Genomic DNA, 13954 nt, shown 5'->3' on the forward strand with positions numbered 1-13954 from the left:
TATATTTATACAAAAAATATAGTTTTAAAAGCATGGTGTAGGCCCTTTAACTTGTTCTTAAATTTCTTCCTAAGTGAATTCCTAAGAGAAGTCAGTCACATTCATGACAGTGTTCTTAACCTGTCAAATTGTTCGCACCTGTTGTTCTTACGTTGATGAATGCCAAATGGAAAGCGCGTTGCCGTCTATCAGAATTAGCATAGGTTAACGCCCTTAAATCCCCATATAAGGGCAAAAATGCCGGAAGTAAATCCGACCAACACACACCCACAGAGGCTGAAAGCAAGAGATCGCTTGTAAGAAAGAAAGAAATAATATAACGAGCCGCAATTAAAATGCCTAAACGAAAACAGAAAGAAAGGGGCATCATTGTGGAGGCGGAGGAAAAAAAAAGAAAAAATAATTGGTCAGGTTCTGAGGTGGAGGTACTGCTGCAGGAGGTAGAAAAACATAAAACAATACTGTTCTGCAGCGTTGTAAAGGGCACCAAAGGCCCACAGAAAACCAAATATTGGGAGCAGATAACAGCTGCTGTTAATGTGATGTCCACCGAGGTCCGTACAGTATCAGATGTAAAGAAGAAATGGACTTCTAACTGGACCTCTCAGCTATCATCAGTAGTGTGCAGTAGGGCATTCACGAATAGTGATTTTTAGAATTCGAATTATTCGACCTCAAAGTATTCGAATAGTCGGAATTCAACGGGAATTATATATATATGTCATAGTCTAATAGAGAACCAGCACGTTCGAGACGCGGAGCGTTCGCCGTGCGGTGCCGGGGCGGTGCCGGGGCGGCGCCGGGGCGGCGCCGGGGCACCCACAGCAACGTGTTCCAGGCGGAGCCTGGCGGAGCCCCAGACACGAAGCCCAACCGAGTTACGAAGCCCCCCTGTATCCACGAAGCCCCAAGCGGCGCGAAGGCCAGCGGTCCTTGGTCCTGCTCTTCGCCCCCGAGCGCCGTAGGCGCGAGTGGCCGCGAAGAGCGGGCCAGGGCCGCGCGGCCGGCGGAGCGCCGCGCGAGTTACGAAGCCGTGGTGGACGCAATCGTTATATTAATATTTGCCCAGGCCGTAAGGCCTGGGCAAGCGCACGATAATGGCTAAGCTAGGCTAGGCTAGGCTAGGCTAGGCTAGGCTAGGCTAGGCTACGTAAACAACGTCGCAAATATAGTCGCAAACGAGTGACGTCAGCACCTTCACTAGTAAATGCATAGAGTATGAGTGAATGGCTGTCGTACGCCACCTGGTGGTGATTAGTGTGTGGTGAACTACAAAACGAGCGCTCTTACAATGAACGTCCTGGGTTACCCAAACATCCTGTAACATATATATTTTTTCATCCAATAAAAACGAGCCATTCTCGCCCTCTCATTGATGCACAACATGCGAGTGAGGGTTAACCACTGGAGGCGGGACAGACCTGAAGGTTAGTGAAATACGATTGGCTATTGACCGTGGCATTTACAAATGAGCCGCAACCTGATTGGACTAAGCGACCAGCAAGTATGGGTGCGCTCAGTGCTTCCCCTGGAACAGTACATTAAGACAGCTGTATAGTTTGCCTGCATCACAGCGCAACAGTTTCTAATCAGTTTCTCTTTCATGCTCTAAAATAAAAAGACTTTAACCCAGCGGTTCACATTCCCAAACAGTTTAGCCCGTGACCCAAAATAGAAATTAGACAATCGCCCAGGACCCAAACTAGTGAAAACAGCAGATCTACAAGCTCACAACACTGCGGCTCGCACCGTGAGCTGGTGGAAATAATAAAAAATGACTGTTCAAACAAATCTATAGACTAATCAGCAACAGGCAGTTATGCGTCATGTCCAACTTCGGCCATTATGCTATGATGCACTGATTACGTGCGACAGATTATTAACGTAATCATCTCACAAGCGACAGATTATTAGAGACGGGTCTGTCTGCAGACCACAGATTAGGGGGCGGATTGTGGGGGGGATGCTATTGGATAGTATGAGAATGAATCAATCCGCCCCCTGGAATCTCAATCCACCCCCTATGACGTTGCACGGACGAGTCCAGCTGGACTTAGAAGAAAAAGTGGTCCCCAGGCCGGTTTTTGGGGCCTGGGGCCGGCCCTGGGGGTCCGTGGGGGTCCCTGGTGGTGGTCCCCGGGCGGCGGTGCTCGGAGGCCCGCCAGGGACCTCCGGGGACCCCCGCTGGTGGTCCCCGGTGGTCCCTGGAGGTCGCCAGGCCCGGTTTTCGGGGCCTGGCGTCGGCCCTGGGGGTCCGCGGGGGTCCGCGATGGCACCATCGTGTGCGGGGCGGCGAGCCGGTTCCAACGGTACCAGGCTCGAGCGCGAGACCCAAAGGGCGGTAGAATAGGAGCCTAAAGCGTTTGGCGAGCTTGGGTATCCGCTATGGATTTTTTTTTTTTCGGGCTCCAGGGGGTCCGTGGGTGGTCCCTCGGCCGAGGCCGAGGCCCCCAGGTCGGCCTCGAGCAGTGAGGGGCCGGCCCCTGGGCCCTGGAGCTCCGAGCTCCAGGCTCCCAGGCTCTCTCCCCCCTTCCTTCCTTTGTAAAACTCTCCTGAGCAAAGTGGGAACTTCCTCCATCACGGAGGTATAGAGGCCGGCTCTGGGTGGAAAGTGGCCGAGGAGGGAGCCCCGAGTCGGGCTAGAGGGTGTGGAGAGTCGGCCCTGGTGCTCTGGAGGTACCAGAGCCTGGGCAAATCTCCCCTGCCCCTGTCCTTTGAAAAATCCTCCCGCACAAAGTGAGCACACCCTCCATCACGGAGGTGAAGAGGGTGGTGCTGGGTGGAAAGTGGCCCAGATGGGTGTCTTAACTCGGGTTTGGGGTGGGGAGGGTGGTCCCTGGTTCTCTTGGGGGTCCGGGGACCCCCTGGGCTCATTTCCGCCCCGTCCGTGCAACGTCATAGGGGGTGGATTGAGATTCCAGGGGGCGGATTGATTCATTCTCATACTATCCAATAGCATCCCCCCCACAATCCGCCCCCTAACTCATACTATCCAATAGCATCCCCCTCACAATCCGCCCACTAATCTTTGGTCTGCAGACAGACCCACTTGGAGAATTAACGTAATCATCTTACAAAAAATATGAATTTCCACAGTTTGCATAATAATACCAATATTGTTTTATTGTAAAACAAATATAAAACAGTAGAACACGTCTCTTTGAGTGCTGGCATTCTTTTGCAAATGAACATAACGCCACTTCTTGACATTTGCACTTCCATATAACATTTACCTAAATAGGCTATTGTTTTATTGTAAAGCAAATACAATACAACACAACACAACACAGGAGAACACTTCGTTGAGTGCTGGCATTCTTTTTCAAATTAACATAAGCCTAAGCGCCACTTCTTGACATTTTCACAGGCATAGGCTTATAGCCTACAAGAAGGCAATACTGTGATCTGCAAACTATGCGAAGCATTTAACTAAATGTATTGGTTTATTGTAGGCCTAAAACAAATATGCTACAAAACAGGAGAATAGAACACTAATTTGTGTGCTGGCATTCTTTTGCAAACGAACATAAATAAAAATAAATCTTCTAGGCCATATTTGGCTATAGTGCAAATAATGTAAGAAAACGAAATGTAAACGTAGGCTCGTTTAACTCACCATGACGACACAAACGGGCCACCTCAAGTGCACAGTTGCAATTGCAAACGTAGGTCTAATTATTCCACCGTAGGTCAAGCCTATATGGCAATAAAATAAAGATCCGCTGGCAAACTAAATGTAGGCATATGTGGCATATTTGACAACTAGACTACTCGCTCTCCTCAGACGAGAAGTCCTCCTCATTTATTGTTTTAGTATTGCGCTCCCGGCTGTTTTCATTCAAGAAGACAAGGTTATCCACGTGTGCTGGGTGTAAACTTGATCGCTGCCTGGAAATCGTGTTCCCAGCGAGTGAAAACACCCTTTCACTGGGGGTACTAGTGGCTGGCACCGCCAGGTAGTTTTTGGCCAGATTGGCCAAACGAGGCAACTGCTTCTCATTACTCGCCCACCACTTCAGAGGGCAGCTCGTTGTTGGAATACGGGGCATCTTGAGATATTCCTCTACCTCCTCTGTGCAGGTTTTTTTTGCACTAGGTGCATTTGTGCTGGCATAGTGAGGCCCAAACAGCTCCTCGTAATCACGTTCAAGTCGCGTTTTCCTCCCGCTTGGCTCCTGTGTGTCGCTGTCCACGGCGGCACCGTCAGGGACGTCTGTGGGGTCTGGAGTGGAATACATATAAAATAAAAATAAAAGTCAGAATACCTATTGCATGTAAGCATTGCTGTTTGCGTCGCATAACACCTACTCTGCAGGAGTTAACGGGTGACAATGGTGTGCTCACTGTGCTGATATGCATTGCTCTTCCCTTTGTTAATTAAAATCACCCATTTGTGACACTAAAGCAGTTGTAAACGTTGTCGAAGTGTGAACTTGGGGGTTGTTGCCTGACCTGGATATATATACTACATGTATTCATAATGAATAGATACAAGTTAAATGAATGTATAGCATACCTGTAGCAGCTGCCTGGTCCGTGTCTGGCTCCTCCTCGTCTCGCAGTAGCTGAATCAGGCGACGTTTAGCCCGCAGTCGGTCGTCCTCTGCGAGGAAATGGAGATCTTTAAACCTCGGATCCAGTATGCAGGCGATGATGGGAACCGAGCTCACCAAGTCATGGTCGTCGGTGTCCAGTTTGAACCTGGTTCTCAGCTGTGATCGCATAGTGCTCTTAAAGCTGCAGGCTGCTGCTGTATCCGACTCGTCATCTCTCAACACCCCGTCGGGCCCGTCGTTCAGTAGGTTAAGGATCACAGGGTAAATAAATGAGAGTGAAACATGCAATTCTGCACACATGAGGGTAGTTGCCTTTGCAAGTGGTCTGAGCACAGGCAGTAGCTGCTCGATCAGCTCCCACTGTGAGGCTCTCATTTGAAGGGTTTTTTTCACGGTGGGTTTGGTGACAGCCTCGTCTTCCAGTACGGCTTGGACTGGGATGTGCTGCTGGTCGAGTTGCTCCAGCATTGTAAACGTCGAATTCCAACGAGTGGCACAGTCATTCTGGAGCCTGTTGTCTTTTACCTTAGATAGATAGATAGATAGATAGATACCTTTATTATCCCAAGGGGGAAATTAAGTTGTCCAGTTGTAGCACAGCAGTATTATTTACAAAGTTACAGAGAAGTAAGAAAAAAGATAGATACGTGGAAAAAAACAAGAGCAGTACAGTACCAATAAAGAGAAGGTGCATCAATAGAGGGGGCGAATAATATATAAATACCTTGAGCGCGTCTTGTCGTTTCTTCAGTGCACATGTTGCTACAGAAGAGTGTCTGAAATGACGAACAACTCGCCTCGCCGCATCAATGGTTTTGGCCACGTCGGGCAAATCCAGTCCCTTTTTAATTGCCAACTGTAAGGTATGGCCAGTGCAGCCAAGGTCTTCCTGGATATCCTCACACAAACCCATGGCTAGGTTCATGCTGCTGGCATTGTCGTGTACAACGCAGAACACCTGCAGGCCCCACTCTTTAATGGTATTGGTCAGCCTCTGAGCTATGTTGGTAGCTGTGTGGCGCTCTGCCATTAAGATGGTGCAGAGGACTTTGGCCTGCATCTCCCAGGCATCGTTGAGATAATGCGCTGTCACGGTGATGTATGGCATCATGGTGGAAGACGTCCAGAGGTCTGTGGTGAGGGACACACTCCGATCTTTCACTTCACCTTTTAATTGGGCTCTCATTTCGAGATACTGGCGTTTGATGTAGTTCCATAGTGTAGCTGTACAAAGAAAGAAAATGTGCACATCTATTTCCATTGTGTGTGTGTGTGTGTGTGTGTGTGTGCGCGCGCGCGCGCGCGAGTGCGTGCGCGTGTGTGTGTGTGTGTGTTTGTGTGTGTTTGTGAGTGTGTGTGAGTGCAGTGTGTAGATAGCTTGTACTGTAGATACCAAAAGCAGCAGATCTACAAGCTCAAAGTCACATCGCTACGTTTGATGCTTGTGTGGGAAACTGTTGTCAGATCAGTTCGCAGAGGTACTGAGGTGCCAAACCGTTCATTGATTTGAACGCAAATTGTAAAATTTTAAAATCTATTCTGAAGCGAACAGGGAGCCAATGAAGTCTGGCCAGAATTGGTGTAATGTGGTCATGCCTGCGGGTGCCAGTTAGGAGACGTGCCGCAAAATTCTGGACCAGCTGCAGGCGAGCCATGGAGGCTTGATTTAAGCCGGCATACAGTGCATTACAATAGTCTAACCGTGTGGTAATAAAGGCATGAATAACACGCTCGAAGTCAGCGAAAGACAGAACAGACTTGATTTGAGCGAGCTGCCTCAGATGATAGAAGCTGGACCTGACCACGGCATTAACTTGTTTGTCAAGTTTGAGCATATTGTCAAATTTGACGCCAAGGTTGGAGACAACAGGCTTGACATAGGGCTGCAGGGAGCCCAGGTCCGTGGGTACCGCACCAGGACCACTGGGTCCTATGACTTCCGTTTTACTTTCATTTACACTTAGAAAGTTAAGGGCCATCCAAGCCTTGATATCATTTAAGCAGTCAAGGAGAGGTGTCAGGGAGCTATTACTTGCTTTCTTTAGGGGCATATAGATTTGGGAATCATCTGCGTAAAAGTGATACGAGATACCATGTTTCTTAAAGATTAGTCCCAGGGGGAGAAGATATAAGGAGAACAGTATCGGCCCGAGAATCGAGCCCTGGGGAACTCCCGAGGACAGGGCAGTAGAGGATAAAACAAAATCTCCAAATTTTACAGAGAAACATCTCTCAGATAGGTAGAAGTAAAACCACTTTAAAGCTGTGTCCCTGACACCAACACAATGCTCTAATCGAGAGGTTAGGGTTTTGTGATCCAGGGTATCAAAAGCCGACGATAGATCTAGAAGCAATAAGATTGCAGAATCACCGTCAGTGGTCAAGAGCACATCATTGAAAACTCTCAGCAACGCTGACTCAGTACTGTGAAACGCTTTGAACCCGGATTGAAAAACATCAAAAATGCTGTGTACCTGCAGAAAAGACTGTAACTGAAATAAAACAGTTTTTTCAAGACTTTTTGAAATGAATGGAAGCTTTGAAATAGGTCTGTAGTTTGTTAAAACTGAGGTATCCAGATTGGGTTTCTTAATTAATGGTGTCACAACTGCCTCTTTGAAATATCTTGGTACAACACCTGAAGCCAGACTGCTATTTATGATGTTATGGACACTAGGGCCAATAGTCTCCCAGACCTCCTTAAAGAGGTGAGTGGGGATAGCATCTGTGGGACAGGATGAGGTTTTGAGTTGAATGACCAGTTCACTGAGTTTAGAGAAGGATACAGGGTTGAAATGGTTAAATACAGTTGTGCAAGTGACAGCCATGGAGGGATCAAAAGCAGGGGGGGATATTTGTGCTCTGATGGTAGTGACTTTGTCTATAAAATAGCGAAGAAATCGTTCACAGATCTCAGAAGATGCTTCCAAACAAGTGGGTTGTGAAGGATTTAACAACTGGTCGATTGTTTTAAAGAGAACACGCGGTTTATCCACATTTTTGGAAATAATGTCAGAGAAATGCCTTGACTTTTCAGCCTTAACAGTGCGCTGATATTCTTTCCAACACTCCTTTAAAATGTCGTGTGACACATGGAGCCTGTCTTTCCTCCACCTGCGCTCAGCCTTCCGACACTCTCTCCTGGCGGCGCGCGTGGTGTCGTTTATCCAGGGCTCAGACATAGGTCTGGGGCGCACAGATTTTAATGGCGCAACAGTGTCCAGAATGCTGGCACAGTTGGACAGAAATGTAGTAGTAAGTTGCTCAGTGTCTAGGGCTTCGGAGGGACCATTGTCAGCCTGGGCTACGCTAGTAAAAGCAGAAGAAAAAAGCCTAGCTGTAGCGGGCTTTAGTACACGACACTGGCGTACAGGAGCGCATGATTTAGAAATATCACAGGGCAGTATAAAATCAAAAGTGACAGGAAAGTGGTCAGACTTGACTGGAGCACAAACCTGCACATTAGAAATTGGTAACCCATAAGACATAACAAGGTCCAACGTATGCCCAAGCTCATTATTATTTATACATATAACTATGTATATCTAATACATGCCTGGTGGAGATTTCCAGACACCTCCGTCCCCACCTCCCAGCCGTTCAGCCTGGCTGTATACCCATTTCACAAATGAATGTCTTAACACACAAAGATCGGTATCAAACCCAATCTGTGCTGCTCTACCTGCAATTTAGTTTCAGTGTCAGTTTTTCAATCACCTACTGAGTCTCTAGCCTCACTTTTTCCTGACCAGCTTGTAACTTGCAACATAACTCTACTCAAACATTAACCCTGCAGGGGCCAACACCCAAGGTGCAGGGTTGCCACCCTTTCCGTAAAATACGGATTTGTCCCGTATTTGAGAATTAAATGTTGCGTTCCATATTGAACCAATACGGAACGCTGTTTGTTCCGTATTTCCCAAATGCCCCATAAAGGTCTGTCACTCAAACAGTGAATGTAACAATAATGAACTGGCAGCACTCGTGGGAGGCAAGCAGGACATCATGTGAGCGTAAACATAAAACATCCAGTGGCTCGGTGCGGTGGCTGCGTCTGGTCACGGTCGGTCAGTCAGTCAGTCAGTCAGTCAGTCAGTCAGTCAGTCAGTCATTAAACCAGTCAGTCAGTCAGTCAGTCAGTCAGTCAGTCATTAAACCAGTCAGTCAGTCAGTCAGTCAGTCAGTCAGTCAGTCCATCAGTCAGTCAGTCAGTCAGTCAGTCAGTCAGTGTCCATGGAGTCCACTGGTCACGGTCAGTCAGTCAGTCAGTCAGTCAGCCAGCCAGTCAGTCAGTCAGTCAGTCAGTCAGTCAGTCAGTCAGTCAGTCAGTGTCCATGGAGTCCACTGGTCACGGTCAGTCAGTCAGTCAGTCAGCCAGCCAGTCAGTCAGTCAGTCAGTCAGCCAGCCAGCCAGTCAGTCAGTCAGTCAGTCAGTCAGTCAGTCAGTCAGTCAGTCAGTCATTAAACCAGTCAGTCAGTCAGTCAGTCAGTCAGTCAGTCAGTCAGTCAGTCAGTCTGTGTCCATGGAGTCCACTTGTAGCCCGGTCGGCGGCCGCTGCCTGCAGTCATTTACGCTGCGTTGCGCTGAGCACCGGCGCACTGCACATTTACTCCACAAGCCAGCCGCTGTACAAACTCCAGTGTTTCTTTATTTAATAACAACACTATAACAGTTCACATAAGAGATGTGTAAATTCAATAGGAGACGTTAAAAAACACAAAAAGTACGAGCGCACCAAACTCTGTGTGCCTCTGTCAGGTTGGTGGGAGGAACCAGCAGCCACCAGCAACATCGCTGTAAGATACAATAAGGTGACATGAGATGAGATAAACCTCTATTGATCCCGAGAAGGAAATTTGAAATAACACAGGAGAGGTATTTTAAGCTCACAATGTGTAACGTGTTGCAATGTGACACATTGTGAGCTTGTAGATCTGCCATTTTCAAAATGTCTTTGAACACAAATCTAGGGGGTGGGGGGCCCTTTTACAAATGATGATGGAGTTCTATCCGTCTGTCACTTAATTGCGACCGTAGGTCGCATTTACTATCAAACCCTGCACAAAGTGTAAGTCCGTCCGTCCGTCAGTCCGTCAGTCAGTCTGTCTGTCACACCTCACACGTCACACTCTTGCCCTGCTGATATCTCCGCAACCGTTGCCCCGATCCATGCCAAATTTTGCACACACCTTCCTTACCTGCCAAACTACAACCTCCAAGGACCCCCGGAGCTCCAGGGACCCCCAGGTCCCTGGGGGACCCCCAGATGTAAAAAATGACCAAATGTGCTAAACTGACCAAATGACCACCCCCACGGGGCAGCTCACGGGGAATTCCCGGGGACCACCCACTCCTGGTGCTCCAGAACTTTTGCATCCAGAACGGATGCAAAAGTGGTGGCGCCCCCAGTGGAGGACCCCCTACACTGCAGCTCACATAAAATGCCGTAACTCCGGCTAGGAGCGACCGGGACAGCCGGGGCCGGTACCTATTCGTCCGCCTTGCCGGCGCGGAGACCCCACCCCTCATTTCTCACATGGCCCTCTTCTAGCGCCACCATGAGGCCGATTCTTGCAAAACACATTTTTGGACACTGCTCCTACAATTTTTGCCCTAAAATCACCCAAATCGGTACACAGTATGTCTACACTCATCCCATCAACATGAATCTCTCCCATATAGCGCCACCTCCAGGCCGATTTTTAAAAACACATTTTTGGACACTGCTCCTACAGATTTTGCCCTAAAATCACGAAAATCACTACACAGTATGTCTACACTCATGTCATCAACATGGATCAGGAAGATTTTGGCAAAACACATTTTTGCCCTATTTGTGGAGATCAGTGACCTACGGTCGCTTATCTCCCGATTAGGGAGTCTTACTGGTGTTATATGGGGTAATAATAATAATAATAATAATAAATTGAATTTATATAGCGCCTTTGAAAAAACCCAAGGCGCTTAACAAAACAGATACAAAACACATTATTGTCCAAAAGCCTGAATGAATAAGTGTCTCTTCAGTGCGGACTTAAAAGAGTTCAGTGTTGGCAACTGGCGAATCGCTGAGGGGAGGCAGTTCCAGAGGGTTGGGGCCGCCACACTGAAGGCTCTATCCCCAAGGGTCCGCTTTTTGCTGGGAGGGACGGTGAGGAGCCCTTGGTCAGCCGATCTCAAATTCCGCTCCGGGGAGTGGTCCTTGAGGAGGTCCGACAGCATAGGCGCAAATGGCGGGGGGGACAAGGTGTTTTTGTCACCTTCCAGGTTCAATTTCGTCCCCTCCATTCACTTCCAGAAGACCCCCTGTCCCCCCCAGTCAGGGACATAGTGGTCTAAATTCTGAAATCATGCACTAAACACGATCGAAGATGCTTTTTGAATGATTTATAGATGCTATTATATGAGAACACCCCTCTGTTTTCCTGCAAAATGGTTTGGTCTGTGTTGCCAAGTTCTTAGAAACAAGCAGCCAGCTATATAAAAACCACAATATTCCAGGGTGGTTTTCATATAGCTGGCTGCTTGTTTCTCTCGCAAAATCTGGCAACAAGAAATGAAAGCGACAGAAGGAACGACAGAAGGAAGAGAACTTCCTGCTGCTGCAGCTCAAACTCAATAGAACACAATATTTATAACTTTGGTTCTGCCATTTCAAATAGTTAATAAGGAATGCCGCCACCCTGGACAAGGAAAGGATTACTGTTTTTGTTGCCACCCTGGCCGGACAAGGAAGCTAAAGGATTAGTCTACTTTGTTGTTACTTGGGCTGTGTCTGTGTGACGAGAGGACTGGAGCCGGAGGACAGGAGGAGGGGGAGGAGGAAGCCGGGTAATGAATGACATTTATACCGTATTGTGTTCTGGACTGGCGGCCTGTTCTAACCTGTGCCAACTGCTTGTGGACTGTATTATTGTATTGTGTGTTCAGTGTTCTGACGGCTGAGCGGCTGTCATGCTTCTGAGTTCTGAGTAGGGATACTGTATTTTATTGTGGCCAGTGTTTTGAGTGATGAACGGTCGCTGTGCCAAATTGCTGCTATAGTCGGCGTTCTTGAGGTAAAAAGTTAACCATAGAAACATGAAAGAAACGTTGGTTATGACGAGAGGACTGTTTAATGTCAGTGTTTGTGTTGAAGTGTGTTTTAAGCTTTTGGTTGTGTTGGTTATTGCAGTACTAGTGATAACTTGATAAGTAAATAAATAATACATCATAAAACCGTTAATGCCTGTATCTGAAGGAAAATGAGGGGGTAAAACTGCCCGAAAACCGATCTCTGCATGCAAAAAAAACGAAATCGGGCGCGCGCGCACGGCGGAGCGCGCTTCGCGCGCGCAGGTCCCCCCCTATGCATTTATTGGATCTGCGCTACTGTCCGACAGGTACTGTGGGGCTCTAGAGGGCATGGAGGGCTTTATAGGTGAGGAGGAGCAGTTTGTATGTGATACGGAACTTGACCGGAAGCCAGTGGAGGTGTTTGAGGGTGGGGGTGATGTGCTGCCAGCGTCTGGTACGGGTGAGCACTCTGGCAGCTGAATTCTGAACGTACTGCAGTCTGTCCACGATTGTGATGGGGAGACCAAACAACACACCGTTGCAGTAGTCCAGACGGGAGGAGATGAAAGAGTGGATAAGTGTTTCAGCAACAGAGTCTGTGAGGGATGGGCGGAGTCGGGAGATGCTTTTCAGGTGGAAGAAGGCGGATCTGGTAACGGATTTGATGTGGGATTGATAGGAGAGGGTAGAGTCCAGGATGACACCCAGGTTGCGAACCTCGGTGGATGGAGAGATGGAGCAGCCATCCACCTGGAGGAGAAAATCTCCAACCTTTTGAAGTTGCACCTTGGGACCCATGACCATGAGCTCTGTTTTCTTGCTGTTGAGTTTGAGTAGGTTGGTGGTCATCCAGGTTTTTATTTCATGCAGGCAGTTGACAATGGACTGTGGAGGGAGCAGAGTGGTTGGTGTAGTGGTGAGATAGAGCTGGGTGTCATCGGCGTAGCAGTGATACTGTAGACCATGGTGGCGGATGATCTGACCGAGTGGGATCATATAGATGGTAAAAAGGATGGGACCAAGTACCGAACCTTGTGGCACACCATGGTTTACTGGGGCTAGATGGGAGCTGGATCCATTTATGGAGACAAACTGTTGCCTGTTGGACAGGTATGAGTGGAACCAGGAGAGAACAGAACCGGTGATGTTGAGGTGAGTGGAAAGGCGGTTGAGGAGGATGGAGTGGGAGATGGTGTCAAAAGCTGCAGAGAGATCCAGCAGAATCAGGATACTGATGTGGCCAACATCAGCAGCCATGAGGAGATCATTGGTGATCTTGATCAGTGCGGTCTCTGTGCTGTGATGTGCTCTGTAGCCAGACTGGAGGGGTTCGAAGAGGTTATGGTTGGACATGTGCTGATGGAGCTGTGCAGCTACTGCTCTTTCCAGTGTCTTGCTGAGGAAAGGTAGGTTGGAGATTGGCCGGTAGTTAGCAAAGTCATCAGGGTCCAAACCAGGCTTCTTCAAGATGGGGGTAACGGAGGCAATTTTGAGACTGGTGGGTACAGTGCCTGATTGGAGAGAGGAGTTGATGATGTCTGTTATGATGGGACAGACGGTGGGTAGACAGGCCTTCACCAATGTTGTGGGCATGGGGTCCAGTGAGCAGGTGGAGGCCTTGGCCTTGGTGACCAATTCAGCGATCCCGCTAGCTTCCACTGGAGCGAAGAAGGCAAAAGGGGGACATGCAGCCGGGGGGGCCACGTCCTGCGACTGAGGTGCCTGCAGAGGGGTGGAGGGTGTCTGCAGCTGCTGGTGGATGTTGTCCACTTTTTCCTGGAAAAAATCCAGGAATCTGGAGCAGAGATCCGGGGCACCAGAGGAGGGAGGTGAGGGGAGCGGACTGAGTAATTTATTGATGGTGTTGAATAGCTTTCTGGGGTGGTTTTGCTGAGACCCAATAAGGGTGGAGTAGTACTGGGTCATGGTTCGGGAGAGAGCTTCCTTGTAGGCCTTTACGTGGTCTTTAAAAGCCAGATGATGGACAGTGAGGCCAGTTTTCTTATACAGCCTCTCCAGCCGTCGACCAGCTGCCTTCAATGCTCGGAGCTCAGTGGTGAACCAGGGAGTAGGACGGTTGAATGACACTGTCCGGGTTTTTATGGGGGCAAGAGAGTCCAGGCTATGGGATAGGGCAGCATTGTAGCGGGCTACCAGGTCACCAGTCATGGGGTCAGGGGAACCCCTAGCCATGTGGGCATCTATCAGAATCGATAGGGCTGGAGCACTCACTGTCTTGGTGTTCCTGAACGTGATGGTACGCTTGGGACGCTGCGTGGGCAGGGAGCCAGGAACACTGAAGACAATGGTATGATGGTCAGATGCCGCTAGATCGAGACAC

At 48.7% G+C, this 13954-nt stretch overlaps 1 protein-coding gene across 5 annotated transcripts in view; it reads left to right on the forward strand.

Annotated features, from left to right (window-relative positions):
* Positions 1-13954, forward strand: part of LOC308307808 (elastase-1-like) — a 66095-nt gene that overhangs the window by 22423 nt on the left and 29718 nt on the right. The gene's annotated exons all lie outside the window — the stretch shown is intronic.

The sequence above is a fragment of the Nannobrachium achirus genome (assembly GCF_963921795.1).
Source record: "Nannobrachium achirus genome assembly, chromosome: 2".
Lineage (NCBI taxonomy): Eukaryota > Metazoa > Chordata > Actinopteri > Myctophiformes > Myctophidae > Nannobrachium > Nannobrachium achirus.